At 34.2% G+C, this 16,421-nt stretch overlaps 1 protein-coding gene across 1 annotated transcript in view; it reads right to left on the bottom strand.

The window, feature by feature from the left end:
• Positions 1-16,421, bottom strand: part of Corin (corin, serine peptidase) — a 126,813-nt gene that overhangs the window by 93,511 nt on the left and 16,881 nt on the right. The window lies entirely within an intron of this gene.

Raw genomic sequence — 16,421 nt, 5'->3', positions numbered from 1 at the left:
TTTTGTTGTAGGGGACTGTACTGTGCATCAAGGTATGTTTAGCAATATACTTGCCTCTACCCATGAAATGTTAATAGCAACTCCTCCTGTCAACACAGTTATAATAACCAAAAATCTCTACAAACATTACTAAATGTTCACTGGGAAAAGAGGGAGGTGTTGCAAAATCACCCCTGGTTGAGAACCACTGAATTAGATGAGTATGAATTAATATTATGATCACCATAATCACTTTTATTTTTTTTCCAGAGTTTCTGGAGTAATATTCAGAACAGAATAGGACAATCAATTTATTCAATTAATGAAAAAATGAGAAAAGCACTATATTAGCTGTGTCCTATAGCATAAACCCATATTTGATTATATTATATAATAAATGTTTTTCTACTTGGTATACAATATATTCTTAGTACATGAACACTCTTTAGTAACTATGTGTCCTTATGCTACTAATTATAGTCATGCATATATAGATATCATAGCTAGCAGTTGCTTTCTCTGTAGCATAAGGGTTATAACATATGTAGCATAAGAGTCATAACAGTATCATAATACTGTTAATTCATCAAGCCTGAGACAAAATAATTGTTTAATATTGTATATTGCATCAAATACAATTTCTCAAACCCATTTGCAGAGAATTTATTCTACATGAAGAAAAATTCCAACCAAGAATTCTAAAATAGTTCTATGACACTTAGAAGGTCTCATATTAGTGAACTTAGGAAATTTGTTTTCTTTAAACAAAAGTTTTTAAAATATATATGTTTCATCAATCTTTTCAGGATCACCAATTGTGAGTTTCATAATATTTTCTGATAGTAGAGATCTGATAATTGAAGTGGCATTTCAGTTTGAGTTGTTAAAAAACACATATTGAAAATGTTATTGGATTTTCAGGAACTGATATTTTTTGATCAACAGTGTTAAAGCAGACTGATATTTTGATTTTCAAATTTTCCCTACAGATTCTTTAATTCAGTGTCAATGGGTAATCCTGTGTAATATTTCAAAAGACCACTAATAAAGACCTTAAGTGTTCTTATCAAATCAGGAGAAAATGTAGCTGGAAAACAAAAGACTTGAAGGACTTCTTTTTTCAGATCGACTTACTAGTCCTTCTGGTGGCTTATTGTTACATAACATCTTTTGGAGGGAATCCTGATTTAGTAACAGATCTCTACTAAATAATATGTTACAAGGAAATAACTTTCACTTCTGGCCACATCAGGTCAACGCTGCATTCAAGTGCAGCTGGAAAAGGCAGATAAAACACAAAAAATATCTGTTTGAAGGTGTCTGAGAGCTGATGAGAAAATTAAGATGTGAGTGGTCAAGATCCCAGAGAAAATATAAATACAGAACAAAGAGCTCACATTCTGTGCACATGCTCCCTTGTGGAACTTGCGGGTTATTGATATGGTGCTAGAAACAATCTAGACACAGGACCACTGTAAAGGGGCACAGAAGCTAACAGAGCTTCGGCAGTTCCACAGGGGTAGAGAGCTTGGTGTTGCCAAAGGAGTCAATGTTAAGGAGACAAACAGGCAACCAGTGAGAAAAGGGACACAGAGGAGAGGCCCATTATTTGGGAAAAGTCTCCCACAAGGCAATTGCTGCAGAACAAGAAGCTAAAGTAAAAGGAAGTTACAGAAATCATGTTGTTCTTAGAGAAAAACAGAACTTAGGACTGCCTGAGGAGAAAGGAAATAGAGTCAACACTCCAGTTTCTCAGCTGGGATCATTGGAGAACCACCCCTCAGAATGGATACTAGTGGAAGTTGATGAAGCCTTATAAACAGGGAGCAAAATCAGCTCAGTCTTGTTTGATTAAGATAATCTGGTCCCATTCTCTGTTCCTACCCTTCCAGAAAGGAACTGTAGCTCCTCCCCATTAGCCAATAGCCTTTAATTTTCAGGTCTTTTGGCCTTTACTTGGATTGCAGAATGCTGCAGTTGGAAAATACAATAACTGAAATAAAAATTCACTAGAGAGGCTCAACAGCAGATTTGAGCAGGTAAGAGAAAGAATCAGCAAACTTGAAAATAAGCAAATTGAGATGAGCTTGTGTATGGAAAGGAAAGAGAAATGAATGAAAAAAAAGTAAAATGTCCTTAATGTCTTAAAGAATGTACTAATATGTGCATAATGGAAGTTCTAGAAAGATATAAAAGATGTGGTTAGAATTTTAGAAGATACATAAAAATTTCTCAAATCAGATAAAAGTATTTATTTATTCATTCCAGAACAATAACTCAAATAACGTATACTCAAAACTCAAATATAATAAACTCAATAGGATCTCTTTTTGGATACCTAGTAATCTTGCTATCAGAAATCAAAGACACCAGAAAAATAATTGAAAACACAGAGATAAGTATCATATAAGACAAAATAGAGCCTCAGTAAGATTAGCAACTACCATCTCATCAGAATTCATGAACCCAAATAGAAGTGGAAGGATATATTTAAAGTAAGGAGAATAAAATTGTCAATCAACAATTTCATATACACCAACACTATCCTTTTACAATGAGAGACAAAAACTGAGAGAAGTTGCCACTTGCAGAGCCATCCTACAGGAATACTAAAAAAGTCCTTCAGGATGAAATAAAAGAACAGTAGGCAATTACTTAAATCCACATGAAAAAGTTAAAAGTGCTGGTACAGTTAATTAAATAGGTAAATGTAAAAGAAAATATAAATGTATTTTTTCCTCAAATATTATTGATTTAAAAACCAAGTACATAAATTGATAATTTTAGAACTGTTTTGAGTTACTTATAGTATATAAAGATGTAATTTCTATGACAATAATGTGAAGAAGGAACAAAGCCAAATAAAACAGTTTACATAGTGTTGAAATTAGATTGATATTCATCTGAACTAGATTGTTATAACTGAAGATGTTAATTATAGTCCCAGGGCCAACAATAAGAACAACTCAAAAATACAGTTGAAGAATCCAAAATAAATTAAAATGCTTTACTAGGATATATATCTAACACACACACACAAACACACACACAAAAAAAAACCAGCAATGAAGGACAGAGATATAAAAAAGACACAGAAAATCAGACATGTAGATTTGTACTTCTAATTATATTTAATGTAGTTATGTAATTAAAACAATATAGTCACATTTTCCAAGTAGATAAAACACGTAATTCAACTATATTCTGTCTATAAGAGACATACTTTATACTCAGAGACACAAATGGATTCAAAATTTAAAAATGAAAAATTTTTAAGTATTGTTGGGTAGAGCATTCTGAAGATGTCTGCTTGATCTACTTGGTTTACAGAGCTTCACAATTATTCTATCTCCTTTTTTTAATCTTTCGTTCAATTATCTTATTCATTAATGAAAGTGGAGTATTATTGTTGAATTATTTATGACTCTCTTCAGGTCTATCAGTTTTTCCTTTTAATATTTCTGGGTTCTATTGTTAAATTATATTTTCCTTATGAATTGAGCTTTCACCATTAAAAATGTCCCTTTTCTCTGTTAAGACTTTATGCTAAAGTTTATTGGATCTAATATTAGAATAACCATTCCAGCTAAATAACCATTCTAGTCCTAAAATTTATATAAAAAAACAAGGAATACAGAATGGCTTTAAAATCCTAAAAATGTTAGAAGACTTACAATTTTCAATTTCAAAACTTACCACAATGCCGTAAGACAGTGAATACTCACGTAAGGATACTCAGATCAATGAAACAGAAGTGAGAGTCCAAAAATAAATGCATACATTTATGGTCAATTCATTTTTGATAAGGGTATCAAGTCTACTTAATGGGAAAAGGATAGTCTCTTCAACAGTTGGCGTTCAGACAATTGGATTTTCACATACAAAGGAATGAAATTAGAATCTCACTTCACACCACATACAAAAAATAATTTAAAATAGATCAATGACTGACCTAAATATAAGAGTTAAATCCATGACTCTTAAGAGAAAATATAGGAGTAAATATGAGTAACCTTGTATTTTAGAAATTTCTAAAATTCCCACTAAAAGTACATGTGCAAAGGAAAAATAATAGATAACACTGGAATTCTTCAAATTTAAAACTGTGCACTTCAAAGGATACCATAAAAAAATGGAGACTCCTCTGGAGTGCAAAAAACTTCTGCAGATTATGTATCCTTAGGCATTTGTATCCAGAATATATGAAAAACTCTTCCTATTCAACAAATATTAAAAGACAAACGGCCTAATTTTAAAATGGCCTAAGTATTTAAATACACATTTCTCACTATAAGATAAACAAATGGCCAATACTAATAAGCTTATGAAATGTTGCTCAACATAATCAGTCATTAGCAAAATGCAAACCAAAAACACAATGGAATGCTGCTTTACATCAATAGGATAGTTACAACTGAAAGGACAATAAGTGCATTTGAGGATGTGGATAAATTAGAACACTCATACATTGCTGAGGACTGGCTGTTCTTAAACACTGAGTTGCTACTAGTCTCAGAAACCCCACTCCTAGGCATATAACCAAGAGAGTTGAAAATGAATGTCAACACTAAAACTTATACATGAATATTTACAGCAGCAGTATTCTTGATAGTGAAAAAGTTAAAACAACATGAATGTTCTTCAATTAGTATAAGGATATTTTAAAAATTGTGGTGTATTCCTATGATGTAGTATTAACAATAAAAGTGGAAAAAATACTGATATATACTATGATATGTATGAATCTTTAAAATATTATGCTAAGTTGGGCTGGGGATGTGGCTCAAGTGGTAGCGTGCTCGCCTGGCATGTGTAGGGTGCTGGGTTCGATCCTCAGCACCACATAAAAATAAAATAAAGATGTTGTGTCCACCAAAAACTAAAAAATAAATATTAAAAAATTCTCTCTTTCTTTCTCTCTCTCTCTCTCTCTCTCTCTCTCTCTCTCTCTCTCTTGCTTAAAAAAAATTATGCCAAGTCAAAAAAGCCAGTCACAAAAGGTGCTATATTGTATGATTCCATAAATATAAAATTTCCAGAATAGTCAAATTCATAGAAACAGAAAGTAAAATAGTGGTTATGAGGAGCTGAGGAGAAGAGGGATGGTAATTTACTGCTAATGGATATGGGGTTTCTTTCTAAAATGATGAATATGTTCAGGAAAGAAACAGTTGTGACAGACAACTCTGTAGGTATTCTAAAATTAACTGTACACTTTAAATAGATGAATTTCATGACATGTGAATTATATCAATAGAGCTAGTATTTTTAAAAAGTAATTAACCTGACATGAATAAAATTATACGTCATTTTAGTAGATATAGAAAAAACATTTGCTAAAATTCAAAATCCATTCATGATTTTTTAAAAACCACAATGAGAAAATTTACTTAATCTGACCAAGATTGCACATAGAAGTCCTTAAGCAAATTTATTGAAAACTTTCTATCTGATTCTGAAGTTATAGAAGGCACCAAGGACTGGAAAGGAAGAAATTAACTGTCATTTGTAAATAAGATGATTGTGGTTTTAAAAATTTTTGAATGAATCAAGATGACCTATAAAATATATTAAATGATGTAACAAAGTCCTTGGAAACAAAGAAATGGAAAAAAGTTTTAAAAAGATATAATTCACAATAACATAAAGAGATACTATAGGTCTACTGATGATCTAAGGGATGAGCGTGAGAACTCTGTGGTTCAAACTATAACATATTACTGAAAGAAATTTAAAAGTACCTCATTTAAAATACCAAATTAACTATTGCCATAATGTACCATCTGTATGGATTGGAATACTCAGTGTTGCAAAGAAATTCTTGCCAATTCAATCTATACACTTAATATATCCCAACTTTAAAATACAAAATAAATCCAGCATTTGTAGAAATTACAACATGTTTTCAAAATTTATATCAATCCAAATATTCATCATGTTGAGTTAGGCCCTGACTTCCTTAACAAGACTCCTAAAGCACAAGAAATAAAACCAAGAATTAATAAATGGGATGGGTTCAAACTAAAAAGATTCTTCTCAGCCAAAGAAACAGTCAACAAGGTGAAGAGAGAGCCTACATTTTAGAAGCAAACTTTTGCCAAGTGCACATCAGATAGAGCACTAATCTCCAGGATATATAAAGAACTCCAAAAACTTAACACCAAAAAAACAAACAATCCAATCAATACATGGGCTGAGGAGCTGAAAAGACACTTCTCAGAAGAAGATATATAATCAATTAACAAATACATGAGAAAATCTTCAACATCTCTAGTAATTAGAGAAATGCAAATCAAAACTAAGATTTCATCTCACTCCAGTCAGAATGGCAGTTATCAAGAATACAAACAACAATAATTGTTGGCGAGGATGTGGGGTAAAAGGCACACTCATACATTGCTGGTGGGACTGCAAATTGGTGCAACCCCTATGGAAAGCAGTATGGAGATTCCTTGGAAAACGGGGAATGGAACCACCATTTGACCCAGCTATCCCTCTCCTTGATCTATAGCCAAAGGACTTAAAAACAGCCTACTACAGAGACATAGCCACATCAATGTTTAAAGCAGCTCAATTCACAATAGCTAAACTATCAAACCACCCTAGATGCCCTTCAGTAGATGAATGTGGTATATATACACACAATGGAATATTACTTAGCATTAAAAGAGAATAAAATTATGGCATTAGCAGGAAGATGAATAGAGCTGGAAAATGTCACTCTAAGCAAAGTAAGCCAATCCAAAAAAAACAAAGGCTGAATGTTTTCTCTGATAAGTGGATGCTGATCCATAATGGAGGGAGACATTGGAAAAATGGAGGAACTTTGATTGGGCAAAGGGGAGAAAAGAAAGGGGAGAGGGTATGGGGGCAGGAAAGATGGTGGAATGAGATAGACATTATTACCCTAGGTACATGTGTGACTGCACATATGGTGCAATGCTATATCGTGTACAACCAAAGAAATGAAAAGTTGTGCTTCAGTTGTGTACAATGAATCAAAATGCATTCTGCTATCATAAATACCTAATTAAAATAAATAAATAAAATTTTAAAATATTTATATTACGTTCAAATGGACAAAAATAATTGAAAAAATCTTTAAGAAGGAAATAAAGGATATATATGATTCAATATAAATTTTTACTATAAGCCAGTGTGGTCTTGAATTCATCATATTCTGTCAATAATCAAAAAACTAGATATGCACATAGTTAATCTCTTGACTGATAACAACTCTGATATTACAGTGCAGGGGGAAAGGATTGTTCTCTAAAAAACCATGTCAGTTGAATATGTACAAAGAAAGAAATTAATCCCAACTTTTCACCACACACAAAATATTAATTCCACAATTATAGTATATATGTAAAACTGAATGCTCAACAATAACATTCCTAGAAGAAAGATAAAAGAAACTTCTGTGTTTCAGGTGTAAGCAAAGATTTCTTAAAAATAATTCTCACAAAAGAAAAAATTGATAATATGTACCCATTACAATTAAGACCTTCAGGGGGATTTTAAGATGATGGAATAGAGAAGTTTGCTTCCTTAGCTGCTCCATGGCATGAAACCAAGAAAGCAGAAAGGCAGTTTCCCAGCAAGGTGGGTGGACAAAAAAAGATGGGGGGACTTTCCTAATTTAATACTGGACATTCAAAGCAGATCAGGGACTCGGGAGGTTGGATATCATAAAATAAGGAAGAAATCCCCAGCACCATTGCCACTGGCATGACCAGAGTCACCAGTCACAGCAGTCCCTCCTTGAGCAAAGTGGAGGGATCCCAGAATTAAAGGAACCCACATGTTTTGAAGGACTGAAGCTGTCTGGGTACAGAGAGTTTAGAGAGCAAAGACAATACCCAAATAAACTGAAAGGCATGCTGCTACACAATATTCGCATACAGGAAAGAAACCACATCTTTCCCAGCTGCATGAGAAGGACAGAGAAAGGAGCCTTTTTACAGCTGTGGCAAGAGGGTCGGCGGCTCAAGAAGCCAATTCCTGGCAAACCTGAGTTTGGCCCAAAATACAGGCCTGTCAAACCCACACTGTACAGCATAGCATGTGCCTCAGTGACCAGGAGAAAATCAAATGTGGAGAGAGGTTTACACAGGGGACAACTGATCATGGAAACCCACCCAGATCTCCCCTTCCTGCCACAATCTGACTACTTGTAGGACTAACTGGGAGAGATGCACCTGACTCTGAAACCGAAAGGGCAGGGGCTGAAGAGATTGAGTTTGGAGACTGAACCTGAGACCATGGTCTGCAAGTGACATAGTGGGCTAAAAATTGTCTCCTCTACTGCACCAGTGGAACCCAGGGGAGATCCCCAGAGTACAGTCTTCCAGCATGGAATACAATTGCTGTGCCCTGGAGGTGCGCTGATTTAAAATCATCAGACCATTTGGCATTCAGTACAGAACCTGGAGCTCACCTAAGCCTAAACATCACCTCCAGGAGTTCTGCCTATGATATTAATTCTCTCACTCTAGCAACCCCACCCTGAGGGTGGAATAAGCATCATACTCCAGGCAACCCCGCCTAATACTGCTGAGAAGGGAAGCTAGGAATCTTGATCTCTAAGAGAAAAAATCCTTTAACTTTTCATTGAGTTTTGTTTTTGTTTTTATTTTTTTGTTTTTCTGTTTAAGTGTGACTATATGATTCATGGACATTTATACATTTTCATATATGGTTTTTTTTCCTTCTCATTTCTAGCATTTTTGAAGCCAGTTATTTTTCATGGATCATTATTTTGAGGACTAAGATGTTTGATTATTATATTTCAGTTGTTTTATATTCTTTTATTTTTATTTTTTAAATTTTTATTTCATATATATTTGTTTTATCTCAATTATCTTTTCCCTTGATTCTTTCTCTCTTCTTCTGTTAACAGCCAATCTCTCTTGTTGTCTTTCACTCTTCCTTTATAGTTTTTACTTCTATCTTCTCTTCCCATCCCTCATAATCATCACATTCTAATCACTTCTGTTCTCTCCCTGTCCACTATTCAAAATTTTAAACCCTTTTGCAAACTTGCTGTTTTTATTGTAGGCAATAACAGATCATATCATTTCTGTTTATTGTGACAACATTATAAACATCATAGCAGGAACTTTTTGGTTTAATGCTGTCTATTGTTTTCATTGGTTGTTGTTATTATTTGTCTGCCCCTAAACAGAAGTACTAGAAACCTTCAGGGATACTATAAGCTGGTGGAGTCTACTGCCTCAGATCCATACTGCTAGATGGGGATGCACACAAACAACATGAAAAAGCAAAGGAACAAATCACCCCAAACAAAACAAGATACTTCAATAACGTAATCCATGAACACCACAGTTAAAATATCAGGGAAGGGGTTTAGAATGTACATAAACTAATCTGCAAGATAAAGGATGATGTAAGGAGTGAAATCCTAGAGAAAATTCAGAACATGAAAGATCACTTCAATAAAGGGATAGAGATTCTGGAAAAAAAAAATCAAGCAGAAATCTTCAAAATGAAGGAATCAATAAACCAAATTAAAAACTCAATGAAAATCATCACTAACAGACTAGTCCACTTGGAAGACACAGTTTCAGGCTATGAAGACAAAACATATGATCTTGAAAACAAAGTTGAGCACAGAGAAAAGATGTTAAGAGACTATGAACAGAACTTCCAAGAATTGTGGGGATAACCTCAAAAGACCAAATTTAAGATTTATTAGGATAAATTAAGGCTCAGAGATACAAACCAAAGGAGTGCATAATTTTTAAATGAAATAATATCAGAAATTTCCCAAACCTAAAGAATGAAATAGAAAATCAGATACAGGACCCTTAGAGGACCCTAAATATACAAAATTACAACAGATTCATACCAAGGGACACAATTACGAAGATGCCTAACATACAGAATAAAGATAGAATTTTAAAAATTGAGAGAAAAAAAATGACAGTTTACATTTAGAGGGAAAACAGTCTAGATCACAGCTGATTTCTAAATCCAAGCCCCAAAGCTAGAGGTCTTTGAACATATACCAAGCTCTGAATGAAAATGGAGGTTAGCCAAGCATACCATCTCTAGCAAAATTAATCTTTAGAATTGATGATGAAATAAAAACCTTCCATGACAGACAAAAGTTAAAAAAATTCACAACCAGAAAGCCTGCATTACAAAGCATATTCAATATAATATTTCATAAAGGAGAAATGAAAAATAAAAGTGAAAACCAGCAAAGGGAGGAATTACACTAGAAGAGTAGTCAGTCAAAGGAGAAACTAATTCAAATTAAAAACTAGAAATAAATCAAAATTATAGGGACTAAGAATCATTTCTCAATAATAATATTGAATGTAAATGGCCTAAACCCATCAATCGGAAAACATAGACTGGCAGATTGAATTGAAAAGCAAGAACCCAAAATATGCTGTCTCCAAGAGACTCATAGGCAAAAATAAGCACAGACTGGAGGTAAAAGGATGGAAAAAATTTTATCATTAACATGGATCCTGTAAACAATCAGGAGTCTCAATCCTCATATGAGATTAAGTGGGTTTCAAGCCAAAGTTAATCAGAAGGGACAAAAAAGGACATTTCGTACTGCTTAAGGGAATTATACATCAACAAGACATAACAATCATAAATATTTATGCCCCAAACAATGGAGCATCTACATATATCAAACAAACCCCTGCTCAACTTCAGGAATCAAATAGATCACAACACAACCACACTGGTAATTTTAACACACCTCTCTCACCACTGGCTAAATTTTCCAAGCAAAAACTGAAGATGTTATAGAACTAAAAAATATAATTAGTAATTTGGACTTAACAGACACATATAGAATATTTTAATCCATCGACTTGAATACATGTTCTCAACAGCACATGGATCCTTCTTTAAAATAGTCCATATCTTAGGCCACAAAGCAACTCTTAGCAAACAAACAAAAAAATAGATATAACATCTTGCCTTCTATCAGATCATAATGGAATGAAATTAGAAATTAAAGATAAAATAAAATAGAATCTACTCTAACACCTATTGAAAAATGAATGAATAGCAGAAAAAAATCAGGATGAAATAAAAAAATACTTACAGGTAAATAAGAATAGTGATAGAATATATCAAAATCTCTGGGACACTATGAAGGCACTGCTAAGAGAAAAGTTCATGCATTGAGTTCATTCATTAAAAGGATAGAAGCCACCAAATAAATAACCTAATATTACATCTAAAGCCCCAGAGATACAAGAACAAATCAACACCAAAAGTAGTAGGAGACAGGCAATAATTAAAATCAGAGCTAAAATCAATGAAACTCAAACAATCCAAACATTGATGAAACAAAAAGTTTGTTTTTAAGAAATACATAAAATTGATAAACCCTTAACTAAGTTAAAAAAGAGAGAGAAAACTCAAATTATTAAAATTCATGATGAAAAAGGAAGTATTACAACAGACACTGCTGAAATATAAATGATAATCAGAAACTATTTTGAAAATTTATATTCTTAATAACATAGAAAATCTTGAAAACATCAATAAATTTCTAGGGGCATGCCTACCCAAATTGAAGGAGAACATAGAAAATTTAAACAGATCGATTTCAAGCAATGAAATCGAAAATGCCATCAAAAGCCTACCAATAAAGAAAAGCCCAGGACCAGACGGATTCTCAGTTGAGTTCTACCAGACCTTCAAAGAAAAACTAACTAATGATGTCATGGAGAAATTATTCCATAAAATAGAAAAGGAAGGAACCTTCCAAACTCATTCTATGAAGCTAGTATCACCTTGATATCAAAATCAGACCAAGACACATAACGGAAAGAAAACTCCAGACCAGTATCCCTGATGAATATAGATGCAAAAATTCTTAATAAATACTGACAAATCACATACAAAAACATATTAAAAAGATAGTGCACCATGATCGAGTGGGGTTCATCCCAAGGATGCAAGGTTAATTCAACATCCAGAAGCCAATACACATAATTCATTATTTCAATAGATGCAAAAAAAAAATCTGACAAAATAGAGCATCCATTCATGTTAAAAACCCTAGAAAAACTAGGGATAGTAGGAACATAACTTAGCATTGTAAAAGCTATATATGTTAAACTCAAGTCCAAAGTCATTCTAAAAGGAGAAAAATTGAAAGCATTCCTTTTAAAAACTTGAACAAGACAAGGATGCCCTCTTTCACCACTTCTATTCAACATTGTCCTTAAAACTCTAGACAGAACAATTTAGAAGAAAGAAATTAAAGGTTTTCGAATAGGAAAAGAAGAACTCAAGCTATCACTATTTGATGATATGAGGATGGCCTTAGGCCTGAGCCTAAGCAACTCCATTTTTAAAATTCCAATTTGAAACCTGCAGTCTCACCAGGCACACCCACAGAGCCCTCCAGTATGGCCTCAGACAAGTTACTTCCCTTCACCCTGATAAACAGAGAGAAGCCTCTGGCAGGTTGTCCTCACCTGATAAAAGGGAAAGACAAGAAGATCAGGGTGGAGACCACCAGATCAGAGGTTTCTGACCCCAGGGTAAATGATGTCATGGAGAAATCCAGTGGTAGCTGATAAGGATTGCAAGGGGGGGGGGGTCAAAAAGCCCCCAAATTTAGTATAAATAATAGAGCTGATGAACAGGGATTCAGCCAGCCAAAACAAGGATGCGCTTGAGCTAGGGGGCCTGATGAAGACCTGGACTGACATCCCATCACGTGTTGTTTCCAGAGCCTCTGTGTGATTCTCACTGCTCTCAAACTCTACCGCCTCGTCTGGACCCTGGTGAGAGCTGCAACTTCTCCCTATGTGACCCTCTCCTCAACAGGTCATCCACTCTACACAAGAAGAAGCCTGCTTTGGTCTGAAACCTGATCACTGCTGTCTGAGTGAGAGTGCATCTGCTGGACGTAAAGCCTAAGGCTTGAGACCTTTGAACTTAGCACACAGAGGGAATGTCTTTCACTAGCCTGTCATGATTAAGTGTGTTTGCAGTGCTTAGAATTAATCTAGAACTGTTTGTTGTGAATTAATTAATCCAGAATTGTTTACTGTGAATTGATTATGTCTATTGCAGTGACTAGCATTAAGGATTGTCATTTTCCTGATTAAGAACCAATAGAATTAAATTGTATTGAGTAATTTGAGTTAATAAAGCACCAAAAGGGGCAGAAGCACGTGGACATTCTTTATTTTTCCCCCTCTACTGCATATGTTGCAATTTTGCCCCCTGGCAACAGACAATGACATGATTCTATATTTGGAAGATCTGAAAAATTCCACCAGAAAACTTCTAGAATAAATGAATTCATCAAACTATCAGGATATAAAATCAACACTCATAAATCAAACACATTCCTATATATCAGTGATGAAACTATGAAAGAGAAATGAGGAAAACTACCCCTATTCACCATAACCTTAAAAAAAAATACTTGGGAATCAATCTACCAAAAGAGGTGAAAGATCTCGACAATGAAAACTACAGAACACTAAAGAAAGAAATTGAAGAAGACCTTAGAAGATGGAAAGATCTCCTATGTTCTTGGATAGGCAGAATTAATATTGTCAAAATGGCCATTCTACAAAAAGCATTTTATGGATTTAATGCAATTCCTATTAAAATTCCAATGACATTCTGCATAAAAATAGAAAAAGCAGTCATGAAATTCATTTGGAAAAATAAGAGGCCCAGAATAGCCAATACAATCTTCAGCAAGAAAAGTGACGCACAAACATCACAATACCAGACCTTAAATTGTACTACAGAGCTTTAATAACAAAAGTGGCATGGTATTGGCACCAAAACAGACATGAAGACCAATGGTTCAAAATAGAAAACACAGAGACAAACTCACATGAATACAGTTAACTCATACTAGAAAAAGGTGCCATAAACATACAGTGGAGAAAAGAGCCTCTTCAACAAATGGTGCTGAGAAAACTGGAAATCTATATGAAGCAAAATGAAATTAAACCCCTATTTCTCACCCTACACAAAACTCAACTCAAAGTGGATCTAAGACCAAGCATTAGACCAGAGACCCTGAGCCTAACAAAAGAAAATGTAGGCCCAAATTTATATTATGTTAGCTCAGGAATCAAATTCCTCAACAAGACTCCAAAAGTACAAGAAGTAAAATCAAGAATCAATAAATCAGATAGTATCAAACTAAAAACCATCTTCACAGCAAATGAAACAATCAAGAGCATGAAGAGAGAGCCTACAGAATGGAGAAAATCTTTGCCACCCACACCTCAGATAGAGCATTAATCTCCAGGATTTATAGAGAACTCAAATAACTTAACACACACACACACACACACACACACACACACACACACACACAAAACACCCCAAAACAAAAATAAACAAAAAACCAAATAACCCAATCAATAAATGGGCAAAGGAACTGAACAGGCACTTTGTAGTAACATTAGTCAACAAATATATGAAAAAATGTTCAACATCTCTAGCAACTTGAGAAATGCAAATCAAAACTACACTGAGATTTCATCTCACTCCAGTCAGAATGGCAATTATAAAAAAAAAAAAGTAACAACAAATGTTGGTGAGGATTTCAGGGAAAAGGCTCACTCATACATTACTGGTGGAACTGCAAATTGATGCAGCCAATATTCAAAGCAGTATGGAGATTCCTCAGAAAACTTGGAATGGAACCACCATTTGACCCAGATATCCCACGTGGTTTACATACAAAGGACTAAAAATCAGCATTTGCCAGTAAATGAATGGAGCTTGAGAATATCATGCTAAGCAAAATAAACCAATCCCAAAAAACCAAAGGCTGAATGTTCTCTCTGATATGAGGATGCTAATACAAAACTCAGATGCTAATACACAATAAGGTGTAGGGAAGAATAGAAGAAGTACTTTGGATTAGATAAAGGAGAATGAAGTAAAGGAGCTGGGATGGGAATAGGAAAAACAGTCAAATGAATCAGATATAACTTTCCTATGTTCATATATGAATGCATTACCAGTGTAACTCCATATCACGCACAAGCAAAAGAATGGGAAGTTATACTCCATGTACGTATAGTATGTCAAAATACATTCTATTCTTATGTGTAACTAAAAAAAAAAAGGTAAAATTAAAAAAAAATAAGACTTCAATTCCAATAGACTTGAGAGGGCTGGAACATCTCAAGTTCCAGCAATGGTTGGGACATCTTTATAATACATACATTCAATGATGTTGATCAATTTTTCATCACTACAATGCTTGAGATAAACAATTTAAAGGGAGAAAAGTTTATTTTGGTTCATGATTTCAGAGGTGCCAGACCATGGCTGATTGGTCCCATTGCTTTGGGCCTGTGGTGAGGCAGAACATCATGGCAGAAACTCATGGGCAAGGAGGCTCCAGCCAGGAGGCAAAGAAAGAAAGATATAAGGGGCCAAGAGCCCTCTCAAGGGCACACCTCTAGTGACCCAGCCCCACCAAGCCCCACTTCCCAAAGGTTCTACCACCTCTCAATATCACAAAAGGCTGACAGCCAAGCCTTTAGCACAAGGGTCCTTGGGGACACTTAAGATCCAAACCATAACAATGTGTATACCCAGTATGTATACAAAACCATAATAAAAATATGAGAAAAGGGCAAAATATTTCTAGAAACATATCAAAAAAGGATATTCAAATATAGGCGGGCTAGGGAAGAACCAAGGTGCTTTGGTTTAGACAGGGGGGAGTAAAAGGAGGAGAGGGGGAATGGAGGTAGGAAGGTAAAATAAATAGGACTTATTGCCCTATGTGCATATATGACCAGTGTAACTCTATATCATGGACAGCCAGAAGAATGAGAAGTTATACTCCATTTATGTATGATATGTCAAAATGCATTCTACTGTCATGTATGACTAATTAGAACAAATTAAAAAATAGCCAAAAATTTTTCAAAATGTGATCAAAGTCATCAGGAAAATACAACTTAAAACCACAGAGATACCATTAATATTCCCACCAGAATTATTAAAATGAAAAAGACTGACAATGCCAAAGGTCAGGAAGGATGTGGAACAACTGCAATTTCATACATAGATGTTAAATGACAATTTTTAAAAACTTTTTTGCTAAACAAATACATAACCATGTTCAGACACGTTATGAGAATATTAATAGCATTACTGTGCACAATAGCTGAAAACTTGAAATGAATGTCCACCAAGAGCAGAACATAGAAATATATTTTTATATAATAATATATTAGAATAATACATAACAATGAAAATGAATTAACCTCAAAATGAAAACATAATAAATTTCTCAAAATAATGCTAAGCAAATGCAGTCAGATACAGAAATGTTTTATACTCTATGATTTCATTTATATGAAGTTCAGAAAAACAAAATTACCCAAAGTGATTAAAGTCAGGATAGAGATTTCTTTGGAGAAGATGAAATATTT

This window comes from Urocitellus parryii, chromosome 10 (genome assembly GCF_045843805.1).
Source record: "Urocitellus parryii isolate mUroPar1 chromosome 10, mUroPar1.hap1, whole genome shotgun sequence".
Classification (NCBI taxonomy): domain Eukaryota; kingdom Metazoa; phylum Chordata; class Mammalia; order Rodentia; family Sciuridae; genus Urocitellus; species Urocitellus parryii.
The sequence above is the reverse complement of the archived record's forward strand: the minus strand, read 5'-3'. Positions and strand labels throughout refer to the sequence as shown.